Source organism: Passer domesticus, chromosome 10 (assembly GCF_036417665.1).
Source record: "Passer domesticus isolate bPasDom1 chromosome 10, bPasDom1.hap1, whole genome shotgun sequence".
NCBI classification, from domain to species: domain Eukaryota; kingdom Metazoa; phylum Chordata; class Aves; order Passeriformes; family Passeridae; genus Passer; species Passer domesticus.
The window spans coordinates 20611671-20627926 of NC_087483.1; positions in this window are offsets into that span (position 1 = coordinate 20611671).

The following is a 16256-nucleotide window of genomic DNA, read 5'->3' on the forward strand; positions in this document are numbered from 1 at the left end:
GGAAGTAACTGAAAGTGCCTTCTTCAGAAACATTTTTTTGCAAGCAGGTTTCAGTTTGCATTGAAAAAGGTTGTGGTATCTTGCATATTCAATTACAGTGGCTCAGATAAGCACCTGAAAAGGCAGCAGCCTTTCAAAAGCCAGTTGCAGCATACAAATGTGGATGTTCTTGTGTATACAATTCAATTAATAGGCTGTGTTTAAGGTTCTAAAATTTTTGCTACAAAGTACTGTTTATAGTATTAGCAGGGAAAGAGAAGTTGATAAGGGTGGCGGAAGTTTGATTTAAGTCAGGATTTAGTGGCTTGACAGTTTAGAATATTTTAGTTATTTCTAAGCTTAAAGAAAGTGGGCGGGAGAAGGGAAAGTAATTTTTTTCTAAAATATACTTGGAAAACTGCAAATTAAACATGAATATATTATATTAATATCTTTTGGGTTCTGTTTTGTTGGTTCTATAAGGACGTAGGACAGCATTTTTTCAGTGAGAAGTTTTATGTGAAGTTCTATTTCGTTACTCTCTTGGTTCACATACTTGATCAGAGGAGGGAGTAAAATAAAAATAGTAATTGAAAAGAGATATAATAGTTATTGTATAGGAAGGAACAGAAGTGAGAAGTGAGGGAGATGGTAAAAAATGGAAGGAGAAAAGGGAATGGGAAAGGTACTTGGTTTTCTTACACCATTTGCAAATTGGCATTTGTAGATAGACTAAGGGACCAGGTAAGAAAGCAGGATTTATGTTACACTGGGTGTGCAGCTACTGCCGAGTACACTGGTAGTACAACACTAGTAGTGTTTGACAAATAATGAACAACAGTAAAGACTGTGAATTTTTAAAAAAAGTATTAGGAAATTCCTCTCAAAAACACACAGTAAAAACTTGCTTAGGTGGGACTTTGAAATTTTAAGTGTTCAAGAAAGAATGAATTCTGTCTTTGACTAGAGTCTTCAGCTTTCAAGGCATCTTCTCGTGGGCCTTATTAAAGCAGCTCCATGGATCAAGTCATTAGGATTATTATAATTAATCAAAGTGATTCACACAGAGACTGCAGGTGTCCATACCACAATGTTTCACTGTGTTAAATATCATCTGCTACTCCTGAAATGTGTTGTGGCCTGCAACGTACTACATGTGCTAAACATTGGCAATATAGAGTTTACACTTCCAGCAGTAGCAGACTGAAGCAGATGTTGAAATTTTCATAACTATCCCAAATTTAAATGTCTTCCTGACAAAAAAAGTCTTTTTCATTATCCAGATCTGAATTTTGTTTGATGCTGGAGCAAAGAAATAATGTCATTTTATACCAGCAGTGTCTTAGCTACACAATAAGACTGAAGTCATCCTTCTGATTTTTCTTGTGGGTACACTATGTGATACAAAACATGTAGAAATCATGTGATATCAATGTGACAGAAGGCATGAATAAGTAATTCGTATTTCCTTGAAGATGAGATAAATATTCCACTGTTCTGAAATTTCATTTCTGTATTTAAAGCAAAAAATTGAGATGCTATAAACTTTTGTTGAAATGGAAACAGATCATTAAAAGCAAATGTAAAAGTTAAAAAAATAAGGAACTTATTTTTTAAAATACAACATATTTGTGTTTGAATGCAGGAAATTTTTTCCCTTGTATTCCCTTGTAACTATTGTTATCAGTCATTGTTGACTTGATGGAAATAGAAACATATGAAGTTCTGACCATCTCAAAACTTTAAAAGTGATAGGTTTTGTATTTCTGTCATTCAAAAATGATCATATGTTCATAAGCTTTTAAATTTTTTATTTATTTAGACATCATCATTAAGCTGGCTGCATTTTTTAAGTTTGCAAATACTAGCCTGTGTTTTTCTTCAAGTTTGACTTTTTACTATTTAAGTGTTTAACTACAGAGAAAAACAACTGTTTGCTAACTTAGCAGGCCTCTGTTCAGAAATCGAAATTTTATACCCTTTACATAAGTTTCTTTGAACATTTTATGTCTTTTAATACAAGCTAGATTGAGCTCCCCCAACTGCATAGAGCTGCATTTGCTGCCATACTAAGTCTTGTACAGAGTGACTAGGCTCTCTGAAATTGATTTGCAACAAGAAATTAAAAATGAGCCGTAGTGCTCTGACTTTCAGCCACTGTGAGAATTCAGGTAGTACCAGGGTAGAGACTGCTCCTCCAGTTTGTGTTGCTGCTGCTACTGCTGCATGCCAAGAGTAGCCATGAGGTTGCTACCTTATGGGATGGATGAATTGACTTTCTGATCAAATTTCTGAAGTTATTTTACGAGATAGCAGCAATACATCATTTCTTATTTCTTCTAGATCTGCAAACTACAACATTAGGGCTCCCTTGCAGGAATCATAGCAGTGAAACCCTCTTTCTCTTCTTGACATTTTCTGCCTCTCTTGCTGGAGGTTTCCTCCGGGTTGTTTTCAAACACAAGTGCAGCTGATAGCACAAAACTCCAATCTGTGTTTACTTATCTGGGTGTTCTCAGGGAGGTCCTTTTTGATGTGAAACTTTGTAACTACAGATTGAAGTCCTCCTTTTACCAAACCAGCTAAGCACATGCTTGATTTTAAGCAAGCAATTTTAAGTAGTCTTATGTGCCAGTTATGTGCTTTAAGAGTTTGCTAGATAGGGAAGAATAGAGCCAGGCAGATGAGATGGTGTGGTAAAACACCTCCCATTCCAGCCACAAACAAGAGTAGTCTAACTCTGATGTCTGTTTCAGAAGCAGCCTCTCTAAAGGCACAATTAGCTGCTTAGCGACAAAGCTGGGCTACTGGAGTTCATAAACCAGTGGAATAAACAATATGGAACAGTATGCTGTTCCATATTGTTCTGAGGCGTGCACAAGGCCGACACAGGTCTAGAAAAAAGCTGTCAGACTTAAAATCTTCTTTCTTAAAAATGACAGAATTTGTCTGTGTTAATTTACTTTGACAAAATTTGTGTTTCTGCACATTGTATGCTACTGTTTGTTATGCTGAACTGCTTGGAACATCCAACAGAAAAATTTTGAAGGAAACAAAAACAGCCCTAGAGAACGAAATCTATATATTAACAAACAAAATTTTACAATTCAAAGTTACGGGAAAAATAGTTTAAATGGTGTATTCTAATAGTGCAAGTGCAGCCACTTGTCTGAGCTCAGCTTACTTATTTAGTCTGGTGATTGACATATGCATTTGGTGTGGCTTCTTGCATGTTTTATAATGAAAGAAAGTAAGACTGAATCTCACTTGTCCATATGCCTGCTAAATGCTTTTTATTGCTTTCTTTGTCATGTGATTATGAATTAGGAAATTTACAATGTAAACTGCACTTGGTAAACTAAATTGAATTATAAATCAAAAGCTTTGGAATGGCTGAGGTTTCCTCAGTGAATCCCTTTTGTGCCTCCAAAATTAGCATTGTCAATCAAAACCAACAGGTGGTGTATGGTTACAGAGAGTGAATCCCCTCTCGCAAGAAACTTTCTTTCAGGAAACCAATCAGAACAGACACTGACATGATGAGGCAGACGTGTCAGCAGGGCTGGGGTATATAAAGCGAAACAACTATGTTAGCACTTCTGAGCAGTCGTGCATTCCCCGCCTCGCCTCGGGTGTAGGGATTGCAAAAAAACAAAACTACACTGTCAAGACTGTGTAGTTTTGTTTTTATGATTAGAGGCTCTTCAATTCTCATGCTGGGATTGTCTAAAAAAATCTTACTCTGGATAAGGACGTCGTTCAAGAAGATTTCGTTGGGCTTAGCCCACTCTTGCAGGCACTTTGAGATATCAGGTTAGTAGCATGTTTCTACTGGTGTAATAAGTGTTTTAGCAGTCATTAATAATTCTGATACAATCTATTATTTATAAATTTTCTCACAGGGGGTTATAGATTTCAGGGTATAGACATGAAACACTTAAATTCTCTGTCAAGGTTATAGCCTTAATTTCTGGAGTAAGCTTTGATAACTCTCAGCAAAAATGTTTTTTTCCAGTGTATTTTATTGATGAAGACCACATAAATTAAGATTTTAAAAGCGCATGGAAACATGTGCTTAACTTAAAAACTCCTTTCTCTTGGGAGTGTTCAAGGTTATGCTGCTGAGAGATAAACTGAGAAGCTCCAAGAATAGCTCTGATAAAATGCACATGGTATCAGCTAAGTGCTGATGACTTTTTAAGGAAAACAACTGCTAAGGTATCAGTTACACGGCAGCTCTGGAACACTTGTCTGCTGTCATTCATGGCTGCGAAGGTTATTTCTGGAACATGACATTTTAGATGCATACTTTCAATTCTAATTATACAAGAAGCCTTATAAGATCAGATCTTCATCACCAGAATTTGCTTGGACAATGAAATGTAGACACTTTGTGGGATCTCAGTGGAAATTATCCTCAATTAAATTATTTCTGATCTCTTCTGAAAACTACATATATATATACATGAGCTTTCATAATGTTTAATTGTATTGTAAAATTATTCCCATTTATTTTAGCTGAGCTTCAAAACATGGTCATAACTGAACCTGAAAAATCCCAATTCAATATCCAGTTCTGCACTTATGCTCTTATTGCATGTATGCATCAGGCCCTGATTTATATGAAGGAGCCCATGTAATTAAGAATTTTCACCCCTGTGAGAGGTAGAATAAATTTGACTCATAGTGAAAGAAACTTTACTTTCTCATTTTTAATTTAAGCTTGGGACTGTCACAAAATCAGGCACAAGAGCAAAAGTAAAAGGAAGTTAAGATGTGAGTAAGTTTGCCTTGAAATATTGTGGGATTTTTCTGTTTGTTGACACCAGATATGTTCTGAGTGAAATTTTTTAATGAGAAAAAATGTAACTTTAATGGATGTATGATAATATTACGAAGATAACAGCTACCTTTTTAAAAACTGTACAATTCAATATCAGTTAATAAATAGGTCACGCAAATATAAAATATCAACACACAAGCTTTTCTAGTGGCAGTGTGTTGTTTCAAAGTAGGGTCTTGTGGCATAGCAAAAGAAAGCAAACTTTATTTCAGATTTCATATGGCTTTGCAGTTGTTCAAGCCATCAGTGTCAGTGGCTACTTTATATCCTAGCTCACATTTCGAAGGTGGCTGTCTTTCCATATTCAAAATTCCATTGAGATACTCTCTAAGAAAGAGGAGAATTTTATCTGCATCTTTAATGCCAATATACTTCTGTAAAGTGAAATTATTCACTACTTACAGAGTGCTTTTAAAATAGAGTATTTTGGTATTTTTTGCATTTTTGCATTATTAATAACGCAGCATTTAATATATTATTATTAATAATTTGATAATAATGCATTATTTGCATTAATAAATGAAATACATTGTAGACTTCCACATTTCTTGCAATTGCTTTTTAGTGACCTATTTGTCTTGTCATTGCAGAAGTCCAAATATTTTGCACCACCAAAATATTTTTTAAAATTACCCAGGGTAATTTTTCCTGTCAGATAAAACAAGTTAGCAGACAAAGAGAGGCAGCCTGAATGACCTGTGGAAGGTCACACAGTGAGTCAAGCAGAATTTTCTCTCCTGCTGCATACTTGCAATGCCAAAGCACAGCTCCACTAAATATAATGGCTTTCCATCTACTTCAGCCAAGCATGTTCCAAGAGTAATTTTCTATACAAATTTGTCAAAACCCACAATCTTTTCATTTCACCAGGTCGTTGTGATTTAAAACTGAGAAGAGTAAATTCAGGGAATAGTTACATATGCTCTTTAAAATCTTGGAAGAATTGTGTGAGTATAATAACATTATTACCATTGATATCTGATGATGGGGTTTTTTTGCTTGCAGAGTGCCTGTAAAGATGACGACGAAAGCACCAACATTTACACAGCCGCTACAAAGTGTTGTGGCACTGGAGGGTAGTGCCGCAACCTTTGAGGCTCATATTAGTGGTAAGGTTTTGATTCATTCTTCCAAGATTTGTTATTGTTTAGCACTAATTTCTCTTCTAATGTTTATGCTAAGAAAAATGACGACACTTTTCATAGATTCATAATCTGGTATGAATGGGTAAAGATGAGTGCTGAAATACAGATATATATCCATGTCAGAGAGTGCTGAACAGCTCCTTTAAATGTATATGCATATAAATACATACTGTGCTTATGAGAGAACTTCATGTGGCTGCAGAAAGGATAATCTCATTTGGATGATGACTAGGCAGAATTAGAAGTCAGGGTACAAATTAAGGTTTATGTTAGCTCTTCCAAGACCTTTTGTTAAGCTTTACTCTATCTAAGCTGTATTTCTGCTTCCTGTGCCCTTAAATTTACTTCATTCCAGGGTTCTAGGATGGGCATTAAAAGCACAAATTCTAGGCCCAACTGGCCACTGAAGAGGGCAGAAAACCCTAGTGTGCTAAAAAATAGATGTGTATGGTGATCATGATGTTAGCACAAGGCTGGATTAATATAAATTGCCTGTGCAATTTTAAGATACCATGCAATTTAAAGGATACTTGATTTCTCCAGGCTACATACTATTCAAATAACCTATCTTGTGCAAAACACCAAGCAAACCCCTGAGATAGCATTACCAGAGACCCAACACCCTGTTCTAAGAGTGTCTCTGACCTCGCCAGTGACTAAGGAGAAATGACATGTGTTCCTGCTGGGGGAATTATATTGTCTTACAGGCATTAGCAATGTGATGATCCACATACCATAAAGCACTACTCAGATGCTCTGGGACAGGTGCAAACACATGATCTGTGTAACTATAAAGATCTCTGACATCTATGGTCCATGTATTTCATACTTTAGTCCCTTTGCATGACACTGGCTCACACAAGGTGTTTGAACATGTCCTGCAGTCTCCATCTGTGACATTTTTTCATGCCATGTTCTATTCTCCAGTTAATTGCCCTGATTTTCTCTTCTTGCCTCTGCACTGTAAATTTTCTGGGTTTTTTTCTGTTTTTACAATACTCATTATTATTATTATTACGAATACCTAAAAATATAAACAGAAAAAGTTAGGAGGCTAGTATTATTATTCAATGTGATTTTGGCTAATTTCATTTGTGTGATATTATTGAGTACTGGGAGGGGAACTTCATTTCTTACTAAGTGAAGATACAGCAGTATTTCTAATAGCATATGCCATATTTGTATGTTAGTCTCAAATATCTTGTGAGTCAGCCTCTTGTTAGGTTTTTTTCACGTTGTAAGATTCTGGTATATCCTTCCTACCCTAAAAACATCCTCCTGGTTTGAAAGATCTGACAGTGGCTTGGCATTTAGTTTTCCAGAGCATAAAAAACAAGAAAGGCTTTTACTGTACCTAATTGCATAAATAAAGGACCTCACAGCTTTATCCTGCTTTAATGTCTACCCTTTCTATCTGCAATGAATTATTGTGTGTTTAAAAATCAGATTTTTTTCTCTAATAACACTGGTCTATTATATACAAGTCAAGTATTAATACAGAGCTACAGTTCAAGTGTGAAAGCTCAGTTAATCTAAGAGTATCAAGAAGAGCTTAGCAACCACCTGAGATGTAATTTTGCCATGTGTAAACTAGAACAAATGAACTGTGCTGCTGTATTAGAATGTGAATTAAGTGTCACATTACAAAGGGATGATATCAGATGAATATACCCAGCATGTAACAGAAAGCACAGAACACACAAACCCTGTTATTAAAAGCAGCAAATGCCAGAGCAGCCAGGACACTGTCACAGGAGGAGTCCTACTGGGTCACCAGTGACTGAGTCATGAGACAAGAAAGTCAGAACTTAAAAAGTTGCTGGCCTTAGAACAGTGCCAAGCTCATGTCTCCACAGTACTGATCAAGTTTGAATTTTGTCATAAAGAATTAACCTGTGCACTGCTTACCTTTCTTGAGCTGGTATTTTCAGGTATTACTCAGCACAAGACAGCCTTTACATAGAGCTTATTTTTGAAAGCAGCTCACAGATCATACACAAGTTGGCAGTCCCTCTCACATCGTTGTCGGGAGAATCTTACTGAATCAAATTACTTAAGTGGTGAATTTGAGACACTACAGGTCAATTTGCTTCTTTTTGGTATTAAAGTTCAAAAAACCTGAAGGACAGTTTAGAAGTGAAAAACAATTGTCCTAATCATTAACAGTCAAATCATAGTATTTGGGACATGTAGAAGTAAAACCCTACTTCATATAGATCAAGCACATATAGGTGTAATCTGAGTTAGATCTTACCTAGCTCTGTGACCTGGGACTAGCAGAGTGCTAGTAAATTTGTGGAGTTGAGTTTTAAATATAAACTTGGGCTCAGATTTCTAAAATGGCTTCTAGCTTTGGATCCCTTGTACATAGCAGTATAAGACATCAAAATAGACTCAATTTTAAAAGTGCAGGCCTTTTTCAACCTGCCACAGAAACCTCAATTTTTGCTAATCATCTGCAAGAAAATAGAACTTTTGACAATGTTTCAAGAAATTCACTCTTGAGGACATGATTTGGGAGGCTGCCTAGCTTAAAAAAATTTTAAACTAATTTTCACAAATACTGAAGACACATAGTTCTGAATGAAATCACTGGGATCTGCTGCATACTCTGTTTATGATGATAATGCCCAAGTTGCCCTACACCAATAGCACAAAATTGAATTATACTATCCCATCAGGGCTGTTTGATCACTTCCATCTGTGAAATTAACAGTGCTTAAATGTACTCTTACCCTTTTGATTTCTAATCCTCCCTAACACTGTCCACATTTGCTTTCTCTGTGTGTGTATCTCCTGTTTTACATTTCTCTAAATATCAGTGCTTTACTGTGAATAAGATTTTAAACTTTCCTAACAATTCTGATGGGACTGCAGTGAACCAGTGAAAGCCTCAATCTACGTATCAGTTTCTCTTTCAGTTTAGTCTCACACAGTCATTTTTCTTGCACATCAAATTCCCTAATAATTTATTCAATTTATAGGAAGGATATTCTAGAAAGGAAGCAGAATCCTGTGCCCCTGGGATTTTCCAAACCACAGACATTAGAAAGGGTAAAATTAATTCATCTGTAAATGCAGTCTCAGTTCTCATTGCTTAGCCCTCATGCAGTGGAACTGCTGATTTGGGTTGAGTGGAGATATACATGAATTTGGGAGAATTTTAATTTTGATATAATGATGTTCTAGAGCTACAAAAAAGACTTTGAGTTGGAACCATCTCCTTAAATTACCTGTTCTCCTTATGTGGTTCATATAAGAATTTTACTTGTTCATCAAATGGATTTAAGTTGCTCAATAAATTTGGCCGAGAAGACCACTGAGAGGAGAATTTCCACAGGCAATCTAAAAATCACCATTTAAAACCAAAAATCAACTGTTGTTAAATTGAAATTTTTCTGACCCAAAGACTTGCTCATGACCCTAACAGAAAAGAATAATATATTTGAACAACAGTTGATTCCAGATGACTGCTGTTGATCGAGCTCAAAAAAATCCAGAAAAAGAAATTAAAACCCTCAAAACATTGCTAGCATTTGATTTTAATGTCTACAGAGTCACTTTTTCTGTCACTTCATTTTCTAAAGCCATAGTAGTGTTAGTACATATGCTTCATTTGGTTGGAAGTACTGATCTTTACATTATCTCCAGACTACTAGACTGGATAAATATACTAGCCATAATCAGTCCTACTGAGATACTAGCAAATACATTTCAAAAATACTTCTCATTAATTATTTCATCCTCCTCGTGAATTTGATGAACTTCTATTTTTTAGTAAGATTGCTAAACACTACATTTTTCTCATTATTCAAGTGATTTACTAAACGCAGGAGCCAGTGCAGCTGCCCTATTGCTCTGTGCATTTTAAAGAACTTTCTAAAACCAAATTCCTTTGCCACTGTGCCACTGGACATATATCTGTGCCTATGGTGTTCTGCTCCACCACAACTGTGTATACACGGTAATTTTTTATGTCTGGCGTTTCATAATGTCTTGATCTCCATTTCTCTTCCTTTTTCTGTAGGTTTCCCAGTTCCTGAGGTGAACTGGTTTCGGGATGGCCAGGTTCTCTCTGCTGCAACTCTGCCCGGTGTGCAGATCTCGTTTAGTGATGGCCGCGCTAAACTGGTGATCCCCACCGTGACGGAAGCCAACAGCGGGAGATACACTGTGCAAGCCACCAATGGATCTGGGCAAGCGACTAGTACTGCTGAGCTGCTTGTCACAGGTACATGGCAGCTAGAGAAAAACACCTCTCTCTGCCTGCTAGCAGTCTGATGGAAGAGTAACACATAATGAAATAGTTCAGATTTCAAGTACATGATCAGCAAAAAATAGCACAAGCTTCTGGTTCAGCCCTTATACATGCAGCTCCTTATGGTCTCTCATGCTGGCTACATTGAAATTGCCCGTAAGAGAAAGGATGAAGTTCTGCAGGATGGAGCCATTAATGATATCTAATGGTATCAATGATATTTAACAGAATAAGTCACATAAAGTGCCATACCAAAAGACTGCTTAATGCCTATGGTTGCAAGCAATGTATCTGTAATTCTAGAAACATTTGCAATCATAAGTGTAATCAAAAATATTATTTCTAATGTTTCAGAAGGTACTATCATCTGTCAGTAGCATCTGAATAAGAAATAGACCTCACACAATTCTAGTAATGAAAATATCTAGTACTTGCCATTTTTTTTAACAGACACTATTGTTTTTCTATTTACTTCTTCAATAACAATGCAGCTGCAACAGCACCACCAAACTTCTCACAACGACTACAGAGCATGACTGCAAGACAGGGAAGTCAAGTTCGACTTGACGTGAGAGTGACTGGAATCCCTACACCTGTGGTGAAGTTCTATCGGGATGGAGTAGAAATTAAAAGTTCCCCCGATTTTAAAATTTTACAAGAAGGAGACCTTTACAGCTTAATAATTGCAGAAGCATATCCTGAAGACTCCGGCACCTATTCCGTAAATGCCACAAATAGCGTGGGACGTGCTACTTCAACAGCTGAATTGCTAATTCAAGGTAACAGAGCTGAAGCTGCAGGCCATGGAAATCAGAACATTAATGGTAGTGGTGAAATATGCACCACTTCATTGCAGTTATATCAACAAGTTAATTTATAATTTCTTTCTCAAGAATTATTAACTTGCTGTAAAAAAAGCAATGTTTTTGAAATTTGGCAAAGATTTTTGTCTGAGATTTAAAAGGACCTTTTCTCCAGAATGGGTCTTCTTTAAGCAGAGGATGTTGTTGACGGAAAAAGTGTGGGATACCTTGAGTTGTTCTCATTTTGGTCTGTAAATCTGTCAAAGTTTTATTTGCAAGTTTGCTTTGATAGAATAGATAAATTAGACTGCATAGCGGTACCTAGTCTTGTGAAGGAGGCTGGTAAGGATGAAGACAGTTCTTAGAGAATTGTGGCAGAGAAACATGCTACCCAGAGCAGCCTTGCTTGGATTTCACCTCAGTCAGGCTTAGATTCTCTGTAATCATTTTAGATCCAGGACTGATATGAAGAATCTACAATGATTGTATTTTGTTTTGCTTTGTTTGAGGTTTTTCTAATGACTTGTTAATGCAGTAACATTGTTTCCACTGTTTTCCCAATTATCTGTCTGTAGATATTGAAGGCAAACCAGATGGTTGTTTAATTATTTTTCTGTTGTATATGTAAATTTCTATATAATTGGAGTTGACCATTCATTTATTTCTCTGTTTATTGATTGTTGCCATATGCAATTCTTCTGACCACGTTTTCTTTCAAAAGGCGAGGAAGAAGCCGTTCCTGCTAAAAAGACAAAGACAATTGTTTCGACTGCTCAGATTTCACAAACAAGACAAGCCAGAATTGAAAAGGTATAATTTTAAAAAACAAAGCAGGTATGGCTAAGATGTGGAGGATTACTTCTACAGTCCCTCACCCTAGTTTTCCTTTTCTTGTTTTTTATTGTAGAAGACTGAAGCCCACTTTGATGCCAGATCACTTACAAGTGTTGAAATGATTATAGAAGGTGCAACCACCCAACAGCTCCCACACAAGGCACCTCCACGAATGCCTCCTAGACCTACATCCAAATCACCAACCCCGACAACTGCTGCAAAAGCACAAATGGCACGACAGCAATCACCATCGCCTGTAAGACAATCACCATCACCTGTAAGACATGTCAGAGCACCAACACCTTCACCAGTAAGGTAAAATTACTATTCTTTTGGGAAATACTGCTTTTGGAATCACTTTTACATATAGAAGTAATGCTGTAGAATGAGAGCACAGTATGAAATGAAAGAATGCACCTACTTATTAATGACTGGGTTTATTCTATGGTGAGCTGTAACATGCTATAGCATTTGCCACTGCTATAGAAGCGTGGGTTGCCTGTGTAGATTTCTATCCCTGTTGTAGAAAATCCCATTTGATTGCTCTACACAGAGCCAAAGTAGCACTCACAGCTCCATTTCATGATGAAACAGAAAAAAACCATTACTTTAGATGAACAGAGAAAAGAGCAATGATACTGATGAGTGGCAAACAGAATGAAAGGATATGTGAAAAAAAATTGAGCTCTTGTTCCTTGTATGTGCTGGTAACAACTACAGAAATAATATTTTGAAAGTAGGCAAGCTAAATGTGGTTATGGAAAAATTAAGTTTGTCTCTACTATGTAGAAGGTCTAGAGAGGGAAAGTGAGTGATTTGAAGAGCAAGGCTCGTGGTCTGGAAGACACAATGATGTCTGTGCTGAGGGGCAGGTAAAGCAAAGAATGTTTTGAAAGTCCTGCAGTTTCAGTATCCTGAAGCACCAGCATCATGGAAGGAATGTCCCCAAGCTGAATGCTCAGCAGAGCCCTATTTAAGTAGCCAGAGTTGGGTGTGCTGGTCAATTTTACCCCACTGATAATAACTTGCAAGGACCGAAATAAATGGATCAATAGCAACTAGCAGTAACTAAAAAAACTGCATAAATGAGCAAGGAATTCAATAGCGACATCTAGAGTACATATAGAAGTAGAAATTTGCCCTCCCATGCTAGTCAGATCCCTTTTAGACATACAATACGTTATAAAAAACTAAATCTAAAAATTAACATGATGCTGCTGCCCCCTACTGCTGCTACTTGTTAACATTCTCTGGGAAATGCAGCACAAAAAGTTCCACTCAAAGAAATTCTAAGTTAGAAGCCTGTTTAAGAATTTTGGAAAATGCTTTAAAACTGTCTGCTAGGATTAGGACTGAATTTTTGGAACATCAGAGTTTAGAAACTAGCACTTTCCAAGTGGATATGAATTATTGTGTCTGAGATCTGTAAATGTAAGTGCAGGGAAAAATATTAGGTACTGATAAGAAATTTGCCTGGATTATGGGTACATATATGGGTGACACATGAAAATAAGATGTCATACAGAAGTACAACCAGTTGTTTTGCTAGGTGGTTGCCACATGACATTTTTCTCAAGACTGGTCACAATTATGATTTTGTCTCTCAACAGAGACTGGACCATGAATATATGGTGAAGCTTGTGAGCCTTTTGTATTATTCCTATTAGAAGAATTAGGGTAGAGCAAATGCAAAATCATTTTTATACTTCAAACATATTTGGCTGACTGAAATTTCTTTTGCCACTTGTTCCTGTTTCTTTTTGGAAACTAAGCTACTACAAAGACATGTTAAAGTTATGAGAATGACAACAGTTAAGCATAATGTTAAAAAAACAAGTTAGTGCAATTTACAAGTAGAGCCTCTCAAAAACCTTTCTTAAAAATGAAACTACATGTTACTGGAGATACCCTTTATGGGCAGTGAGTTCAAGTTCAGGCTGAAGTTGTTTATACAATTATCACTCTGTGGCAGTAGAATAATGATATTGTTACTCCTTTTTTTTAAAAATAGGTCAGTTTCTCCTGCTGGGAGAATCTCCACCTCACCTATTAGACCAGTGAAATCTCCATCTCCAATCCGTAAACCACACGTAGTGACAACAGCTGGGGCTGATGTCCTTCCTCCTTGGAAGCAGGAAGGATATGCTGGAACCATGGAAGCCCAGATGAAGGAAACAAGAGTATCTACAAGCACTACCCAAGTCACTGAAGAACGATGGGAAGGGAGATACGGGGTCCAAGAACAAGTTACTGTTACTGGCACTGCTGCTGGCGAGGTGGCCACTGGTGCTAGAGAGGTAAAGTCTGTTTCTGGAAAAAATATTGGGTCTGGTTTGTGTGGGGTCTCACCACTGCTGGATAGATCTGCTAAATGGAATCTGAGAGGCTATGTGTAAAACCTTGTGTGCATCTGCTGTTGAGAGAGTTCTGCTGCAGATGTGGAAATGCTTCTTTGCAACATTCTGTCTCTGTACTTGTTTTGTGCTTTTCTGAATGTATGCAAAATATGAAAAAATGTCTTTTGATGTGACTGATATAGGTGAGAAAGGACAGTGAAAAAACAGCAGCTATTGCTACAGTTGTTGCTGCTGTGGATCAAGCCATGGTGAGAGAACCAGCTCCAAGTGTTGCAGAGCAAACTACTAAAAGGACAGCAATGACTGCAGTCCACGTTCAGCCTGTTCATGAGCAGGTAGAAATAGAGCACAGACATTCTATGATTTCCCTTTATCCCTTCATCCAACACACAAACAAGGCATGATTCACTGTGAGGAATTAACAAGATATTACCCAGTGCACTGCAAAAGCATGCATACTCATCTAGAACACCCAGACTGTAAAGGAATGCTCAGGTTCACTTACACCATTGCATTCCATCATAACAGGATTGAACTAATTACTCTTTTTAAGTTTAAGGATGCTTTCTCTGAAAGTGATCCTCTCTTCTCTCTTCTCCTTTATTCTCTAACATTATTCTTAGAATGATGAAGTTTTTTTCTCTAATATCTTGTTTATAATTTTCCCACTAGAAATAACATATTTCTCCCTTACTATTCTTCCTTTACTTGAATTCCTCTCTTACTTTTCTTTCTCCTCTTATTTTGATGATCAAATTTTAAAAATGAATTCTAAGGCTTTGGTTTTTTTGTTTGTTGCTACAAAAATCAGATGAAAAAGGAGGCAATGGTAGTAGTTACCAGTGAAAAAGCCACAAAACAAACAGTGATATCGAGAACTAGAGAAGGAGTTGTAACTTCACAAGAACAAAGACACATCTCTCCTGAAAAGGTGAATACAGATTGTACCTGAGATTTTTTATGCCCTACCTTGTTCAAAAATCTGATATCTCATACAAAAGACAAGCCTATGAAGAAGAAAAATGAGATACTGTTATTATTTGTCCCTTTTATATATGTTCACTCTTCCACTTTACAGTGTGATCTTTTTTCTGTCTCTTCTCTATGATTACTCTCTTTCACTTTTTATTTCACTTCCATTTTTATTTGTACCTAAGAATGTGATCGATAAAGTTGCAATAACCTCTCTTTTCTCATATATTATATAGTAATTTACTAGCTAGCATTCTTGATAATTTAAAGAATTGAGATGTAGAAACAAGCTCTTAAATTTAGTTGGGGGCCGGGTGTGTCTGTGTTCTGATATTGTCTCTAAGGTTGCCATTTGTAGCCTGCTTTGTCTGTTGGCAGCACTGGGGGTCAGAAAAAATGGAGGAAAAACTCATTCTGCATTGAAATAAATTTTGAAAATACAAATGAGTGATTTGAATTCAGATTATTTTAACATGTGTTTTATCAGAAAAATGTGATTTAATGGAAGATGAGCTTTTATAGCCAATGTTACATTTGCATTATAGTGTGAGGAAGAAAGTGTAACCTCTCTTTAAAGCACTAAAACAGAAATCCACCTGGGCATTAATCTGAACTTAGCATTTGAAGTCTTGTCCAATGAAAGTTTTGTAAAACTTATTTTTAATATCTTGCAAGTGATTTTTATGCAGGACAGTTTTTCTCTGAGCCAATTTCTTTAGTACTGCTTTCAGCAGCAAACCAAGCATTTGTGCAATGTTTTATTATTGTTATGTTAAATGTTTTGTACAAAGTCTGTTTATGTTTTTATTGTTGTTTCCAGACTAGATGATTTCAAAATACAGAATGTGACATCTTTGCTCACTCTCTATGCTCTTTTCCAAATATAAAATCACATACCTTATATCTTAAAATAAAAATAAAATGTTCCTTATCTGTAAATGTCCAGGTGAGAAAAGAACCAGAGAAAACTCCAGTACCGACAGTAATAATTGCCACAGACAAAGCCAAAGAACAAGAAAGAATAACAAGAGCTAGAGAAGAAATATCTACCAGACATGAACAAGT